General features: G+C 38.5%; 1 pseudogene; it reads left to right on the top strand.

Annotated features, from left to right (window-relative positions):
• Nucleotides 1–6,664: 6,664 nt before the first annotated feature.
• LOC112480897 lies at nucleotides 6,665–6,782 on the top strand (annotated as a pseudogene).
• The last annotated feature ends 891 nt before the right edge of the window (nucleotides 6,783–7,673 follow it).

The raw sequence follows: 7,673 nt of genomic DNA, 5'->3' as shown, positions 1-7,673 counted from the left end.
TTCTTAAAATGACAAAACTATAGAGATAGACAATAAATCAGTGGTTGCTAAAGGAGACGGGAATGCAGGTGGGTGCAATTATAAATGGGCAGTATGAGGGAGTTCCTTTGTGGAGGTAAAAGAATTCTATATCCTGATTGTGGTGTTGATTACAGGAGAGTGTGTGTGTGGTAAAACTGCATAGAACTTTATACAACACACACACAGGAATAAAAACTTAATAAATCCTGTAGTCAAGTTAACGATATAGTACCAATGTCAATTTCCTGGTTTTGATTAGATGTTACTGCTATATAAGATATCACCATTCGGAGAAACTGGGTGAACATGGGGCTGTAGTACTGTTTTAGCAATTTCCTGAGAGTCTATAATTGTTTCAAAATAAAATGTTTTTTAGTTATGAGGAAATGTGAAGTTGTCTAGAATAAGTGATTGCTAAATATGGAAAAATGCTTTTAACCTTAGCTAGTAATACATATAAGTATTTTTGCAATGTCTAATTTTAACATTTAATATATGAAAATAACTTTTAAAAGGAAAAATCATTATGAAAGTGACACATCAGTAAAAAAAATGAGCAAACAATTTCAACAGGTCTTTCAGCAAGAGAAATAGAAAATGGTCAGTAAACGTGAAAAGTTATCAAGCTCATTCTTAATTAAAGAAATATAAATTAAAATCGTTTATCATTTCTGTCTATCACATTTGCAAAAATTTACAAGATTGCTACTATTAAGAATCTGTGTGATTATGGGGAAATAGGAACTTATACATGCTTAGCATATTTTTGTAAAAATACCTGTTAAATTTTTAAGTGGTCATCTTATTTAATGCCGCCATTCTTCTCAAGAATTTATCTAACAAAAAAACACATGTTCAAAGACATATACACACAGATGATCATGGCAATATTGTTTATAGTAATTATTAGAAATATTGCAAATGTCCATCAACAGGGATTATTTAAAATTAAAATATAGCCATATCATGAAATAAAAGATGGCATTCAGTTAATGCTAATCATTTAACTACTTTTTGTTCTAATTGCTTTATAAGCATGAATTCAAATGATTATTACAACATACCTGTGAGGTAGATACTGTCATTATCCCCATTTTTCAGGTGGATAAAAATGAACCATAGAGAGTGAAAATAACTCATTCAAGGTACTTACTAGATACAAGCAGTCCTCGCTTTACACAGTAGTGCAGGAAGGTAAAATCATCACACTGAATAAAGTAAAGTGATCTTGATAATCAATGGAAAAATTATGATTTAAATTTTTTTGTCAAAACATTAAAAACATTCTTAATGTCGATCACAAATACACAGATGAAAAAGAGTATACATATTTTATTTATTTAGTACACTCTAATTTAAAACATTAGAAACATTAGTAATTAAAGTGTTTTATTTCTTTGTAAAAATACTTATCAAGAATAGTTTGAGCATTCAAATGATATATCATATAACTTATCCCTAGAAGCAAGCATTTGGAAAATTGTAATACTCCTTTTTAACTCCGGATCACCTTCCAGTATTTTATCCTTTACGCTTTCAAATTTGTGAAATATCTCCCATAGTTCCTGTGATGTGAACTTTTTTCTGGTGTCACTTCCTCTGAGACATCTTCATCCTTTCACCACAAGCACTTTCCTCATTTATGTCAATGCAGCGCTCTCACTGAAACACTAGTCAGCCAGGGTTGGGGGCAGATTCTAAGATCTTTATCTTTTACATTATATAGTCTTCTCTCCACATCGACCCAATAATAAATATTAAGTCAATAAAAGGGAGAAGGACAAGGAGGTGAAGGACATAGAGGGAGAAAATGATGAAGGATGAGACAGTTAATGTTGGAGGATGCACAGCGCAAACAGGACAAGGCTTGAGATATTGGTAAATCTCCCTCAGAAGTTGTCTCAAGTCTCCAGCATTTTCATTCTCTGCTTCTCTTTCACCTCCTTTCCTTTATAATATTCCCAGGTACCCTCATCTCGATTAAGAAAAACAACAACAACAACTCCTTCACCCTGTGTATTCCTCCGGTTCTCATTCATTTCTTTCCTTTTTATAAAATGGCCCAAGATCGCAAATGAATATTCTTTTTCTTCTGTTTCTATTTTGTTCTACCCAATCCTTCCTAACATACCATAATCTCATTTGCAAAACAACATCCCTGCTGAAATTGTTCTCTCAAAGGTGAGCGTGGGTAACCAAACCACCTCCTTCCCAACGCCACCTCTCCAAACCCGGTGCAGCCGAAGCGCGGCGCGAGCAACCTTCAGGAACGCTGAGCTCAAGGTGCTGCGTCCTGCTGACAGTTATGCCGAGGTCCGGCGTCTAAGTGGGAACTGCTGGTCCCTTGGGAAGAAGGTCTCCATCTGGGACGGGAAACCAGAACTCTGAGCGGGACCTGGAGGCGGAGGGAGGGCGTGCAGGAGAAGGCCCTTTGTGCGCCAGGCCCTCCGCTTCGCCCTGTAGGACCCGGGCGTTCTAGTTTGCTGGAGCGCGCGCGCCCCGGAGCAAGGCGGCGGGACATGCGTTTAAAAAGAAAAATCCTTCCCAGTTCTGCTGTCCTCCACCCCAGCCAGTGCAGGGTGGGATGTGATTTTATTAAAGAATCAGCACCATTTTCTTGCAAAATGACGTCTTTATTACCAGATTCAGGGGGTGGTTCTCATCGCCCCCCTCCAATATGTATTGCTGTGAGGTAATCAAATCCCCTGAAGTTAGGGGTAGAGGGAATACTCAGATCTTACACAGGAGAGACCTGATTCTCCTTCTCCTCTTATGGAAGAAGAATAATGGAGAAGCCTGGTTTAAGGAAACCCGTTTCCTCTGGTTTCACATGTTCTTCCTTATCCAGAGCGGCCCAGAGTGGCAGCCTGAAGAAACTCCCGTGCACGGGGCTGTGGCCAGCAGAGAGAACCAAGAGCCCTAGTAACTGCAGCCAGAGGCTCTTCCCTCATCCACTCCAATTTTGGGGGACTGGAAAAGGGTGAGAGTGAGACCTTGTTGATTGTGCAGGAATGGAAAGGCATGGATCTAGAGAAGAGAGTCAGACTGTGGCAAAGACCATCTATCACAGAGCTAGGGATCTGGGCAGTGATCTTGGGGTACCAGGGTCCCCCAGGACTACCCCAAGGCCCTATGGTGCCTGGCGCACCTTGTTCTGCATACCCCCTTCCTCCTCAGTGGGTATAGCCCAGATTCCAGAACCAAGAATGCTGTCACGGCCAGGTATATTTAGACCCTGTGGGCCAGAAGGCAGCTCTGGAAGATAAATAGGTATCCCCTGGAACTCTGGGATCCTGATGAGGGAAGAAAGAGCTCATGGTAATGGAGTTTCCCCAGTCCCTAGGTTTTTACATACCTGGCTCCTTCCTCTAAGACCTCAGCTCATAGGTCACCTCCTCCCTAGGGCCCTCTGTGTTCACCTTGACAAGACCCCAACCTTCCAAATCCCCCAGAATCCTAGTTGTTACCTCCTTTCCTTTCTGACGATAATCAGAGTAAATTATTTTGTGTACTTCTTTCACTTGTTTATTGCCTCTCCCAAGGAATAAGTAAGTTCCACAAGAACAGCAGCTTATCTGCCTTGTTCTCTACTGTGTTAGCTTGATTTACCCTCCAAGCAGAATAAGATTTGGTAATTACGCTGGTAAGCCAAGGCAACACTGGGAGAGAGAGAGCAGGGGAGAGAGACAGGGAAGAGAGGAAAGCCAATAAAGTCCACTTTAATGAGAAGGTCATCACTGGGGCAAACTGGACCCCAACCTTCCAAGAGTGAGGAAGCTGGGGCACTTATCAAACACCTCCTGAGCTTCACTGGTTAAGGAGCCCTTCAGAGGTGTTAATGAATCTCTGAGCATATGCCCAGGCCTAGAGAACACCCTCAGCAGAGAAACTTCAGCAATCATTGGCCCAAGCAGGAACTGTTGCAGGCAACCTCCAAAGAAGGCTGAGTGTATGTGGACTGGGCAAGAACAGAGCAACTTATGCCTGTTACAGCCTCAGTTCCCAGATCAGGCTCTGGCACCTGGTACATGTTCCATACCCATAAACGACAACTAAATAAAGGGAGCATGGAGACATGAATGAATAAAAAAGGAGACAAATAGGATTCTAGTACTTACAACGCCAGAGAAGACCTGGTTTTTCTCTCTTGGTGTTGGCCTTAATTTTGACCCAAGTTAGGCTTTTGCATCCTCCTTCTGCCTGGTTAAGAAGGGACCATCAGATTTTTCCTGCGACATGCTGCTTCTCTTCCTCTTCCTGTTACTTTTCAGCTCCTTGGCTGCTGTTTCATACTCCTCCTTCCTCATGCTCATCCCACCCTCAGAAAAAAAACACTTTCCAATTGACTTTATCCGTACTCACTTTTCAATGTGAAAAATATTGCTAGGTTTCTTGGAAATAGATATAGCATTACTTATTGATCCAGTCTTCCTGGTATATAAGCTGTGCTTATAAATTAGTTGACCTACTTTTAGAAGCTACATTAATTCTTTCAGGCCAGTTGAGTACTTTTTTGTGCACAAATAGCAAGAGAAGTTAAATTTACAACATTGCACACTGCAACCATTATTCTAAATCAATGCACACTAGGGATAACTTCCTCCGTTCCCCCTTTTTATATATGTAGTTTTCATCTGGGCTATGAATAGGTCATCTTGTCCTGAGCAAAATAGTATTATAACATAGGGGTATTGTATTTAAATTCTTGATTAGTAATAGTAAAAATCTTGTAACCTTAAATGAATGCTGCTGATATACACATTCTTTTTCTTCTACTCCAGAGTTCTTGGTTTATATAGCCTGGCTTAATTTTATTACACAGAAGTGCTATACAAAAGTGAGTTTTCTTTAACCATACAAGCAGCAATAATGGATCTGAAGTTACTAAATATATCTGATTATATTTCTAATTGTTTTCTATAGGACCTCTTCTCTCGTTTGTCATAATAAATAATTTGTTTCTATTTTTTCCTGACCTCAACACTGGATAATAAATGCCACTTTTCTGACAGAGGTCAGCTAAATAGTACTTTTTGAACTTAAAAGTATTAAATAAATTCACTTCTCTTTATGGTTCCTGTGGTGGTTAATTTTATGTGTCAAATCAGCTAGGCCATGGTACTCCAGTTTTTGGTCAAAGATGTGTGAAGGTATTTTTTTTTAGCTATAATTAACATTTAAATCAATAGATTATGTATAAAGTAGATTATCCTCCATAATGTGGGTGGGCCTCATCCAGTGAGTTGAAAGTCTTAAAAGACTGATGAGATTCCTCCAAGGAAGAAGGAATTCTGCTAGTAGATTGCCTTCAAACTTGAGACTGCAACATCAACTCTTTCCTGGATCTCTAACCTGCCAACTTACCCTACAGATTTTAGACTGACCAGCCCCCACAATTGCATAAGCCAATTCCTTAAAATAAATCTCTCCTTTTATATGCATAGGAACTATATTAATCAGGGTTCTCCAGATAGCTATATGTATATCCCTAACTATCCTATCGGTTCTGTTTCTCTGGAGAACCCTGACTAATGCAGTTCCTAAATTTCAAAGGAAGTAAATTTTTAGAGGAAAGTCCTATGTAAATTTTTGTATGTTTAGAAAATTTTTTTCCTTGCTTCTCCTCCATCCTTCCAGACATCATATTGAATGTTAAGGACACAAAAAAGAAAAGTCATGGAAACTCTGAAGTTTCAATATGATGAGATAATAGCAGAGTATATATAAGGGAGGCAGAAATAAGCTCAGGAAGGTAGGTACTACCCAATACAGAAGAAGCTGGGGAAGCCAGAAAGAAAATTCACATTGAAACTGAATCTTGAGATATTAATAGAAAGTGTCAGAAGGAGGGAATCTTCTAGACAGGTATAATATTTGGTTCAAAAATATGTCAGTCACCTCTAATAGTCATTAATTTATCCAAAAATTATTTATTGAGTATATCTTTTGTGCCAGAAATGGTTTCTGTCCTTAATTTTGACTCATATTTTTATATTCTCCTTCACAGGCTGGGGAAAGTCCATCATATTTATCCTGCTAGATGGCTACCTTGCATAGTTCTGATCCCTTCAGGTTCTATAGCAGATGCTGGGGCTAAAATGGTGAGCAAAAACAAACAAATAAAAAGATGTTTAGGATTAGCTTTAGCAGCCAATACAGAAATCCTAAAGTAACAATGACTTAAGCATGATAAAATTTTATTTTTCTCTCATTTATACATCCAGATTTGTGATCTAGAGTTGGAATGATAGCATTAGGCTTCTTTTACCTTGCCCCTCAGTCAACCTCATCATGCTCTGGCCCCAATTCTCTTGTCTACATTAAGCCAATAACAAGAAAAAAGGAGGAGGAAATGAGCGTTTATCTTCTCTGTACAGACACTTTGGGATGTCACATACATCACTTTCACCAAGATCCCATATTCCAGAATTTAATTGTACAACTATATCTAGTCTTCTTTAGTAGCAGCTATATGCCCAGCTAAAAATTAAAGGAAAGACAAATATTGAGAGGCAAAAGATTGTATTGCCGGAATAAGAAAAACAGGATGAATATTACTCTGAAGACTACATCTTTAAGTTGAAAAATGGAGTTCAGAAACAGAAGTTAGTGGTTATTTTAAGGTCTTTTAAAATCTTTACTAGTCTATAGCCTTGCCACCCTGAACATGCCGATCTCATCTGATCTCAGAAGCTAAACGGGGTCAGGCCTGGTTAGTACTTGGATGGGAGACCACCTAGGAATACTAGGTGCTGCAGGCATTAAAAAATTTTTAAAAATTAAAATAAAATCTTTACAAAAAATAAATAAAAATAAAATAAAATTTTTACTACATAATTACATTGTCTTGATGATAGCCATTTAGAGCTAATTTTTTAGAAGAAAGTATCCAAAAATTAGAAAAATTTTTAAAAATATTTTTCTGCATAAGTTAATTAACCAATAGTTTAGGCAATTTTTTAAGATGAATTCATGTCTAATAGGTCTATCTTCATTCTTTTCTGCTTCAAACTCTTCATATGATACATGTAGAGGAAAACACAAGCATTGAAAACACAAAATAGAAGTTGATAACAAAGTTTCTCACTAATAGCAAAAGTCTGAAACATTTTTTGTTGTTGTATTAAATCATATCTATGTGGTGGCCATGAAGGAGCATTAGTCAGAGTTACCCCTCAAAGAACTTGTTATGAGGAGCTTTACTGACTGACCCATCTCTGGATCCTTGCAAGGTTCATATCCAGACCACACATCCTCTGGCTGTTCTCATTCAATGAGGAACACAGTGGGGGTGCCAGAGAAGTAACCTGTGGATTTCCTCAAGAGGCTTTGCAGCTTAGGCTCTCAGTCTTCACATACCAACAGCACATGAAGAAACCCAGGCACCCTTCCTGGGAATAAGAGACTACTTGGAGAGAGTGGTTCAGTCAATAGCTAACACTAACCACCAGACCTAGGAGGATATCTAGCTCCAGTTAAATTGCCTGATGACTTGCAACCACATGAATAATTCCAGACAAGACCTGCAGAAGAAGCACCTGTATGAGTCCAACCCACATTGCTGACTCACAGAATCATGAGTAAATCAAGTGGTTGTTGTAATAAGCTACTAAATTTTGAAGCAGTATATTAGCAGTAACAGATAATTGATA

Source organism: Pteropus alecto, unplaced genomic scaffold, assembly GCF_000325575.1.
Source record: "Pteropus alecto unplaced genomic scaffold, ASM32557v1 scaffold20, whole genome shotgun sequence".
Classification (NCBI taxonomy): Eukaryota; Metazoa; Chordata; class Mammalia; order Chiroptera; family Pteropodidae; genus Pteropus; species Pteropus alecto.
The sequence above is the reverse complement of the archived record's forward strand: the minus strand, read 5'-3'. Positions and strand labels throughout refer to the sequence as shown.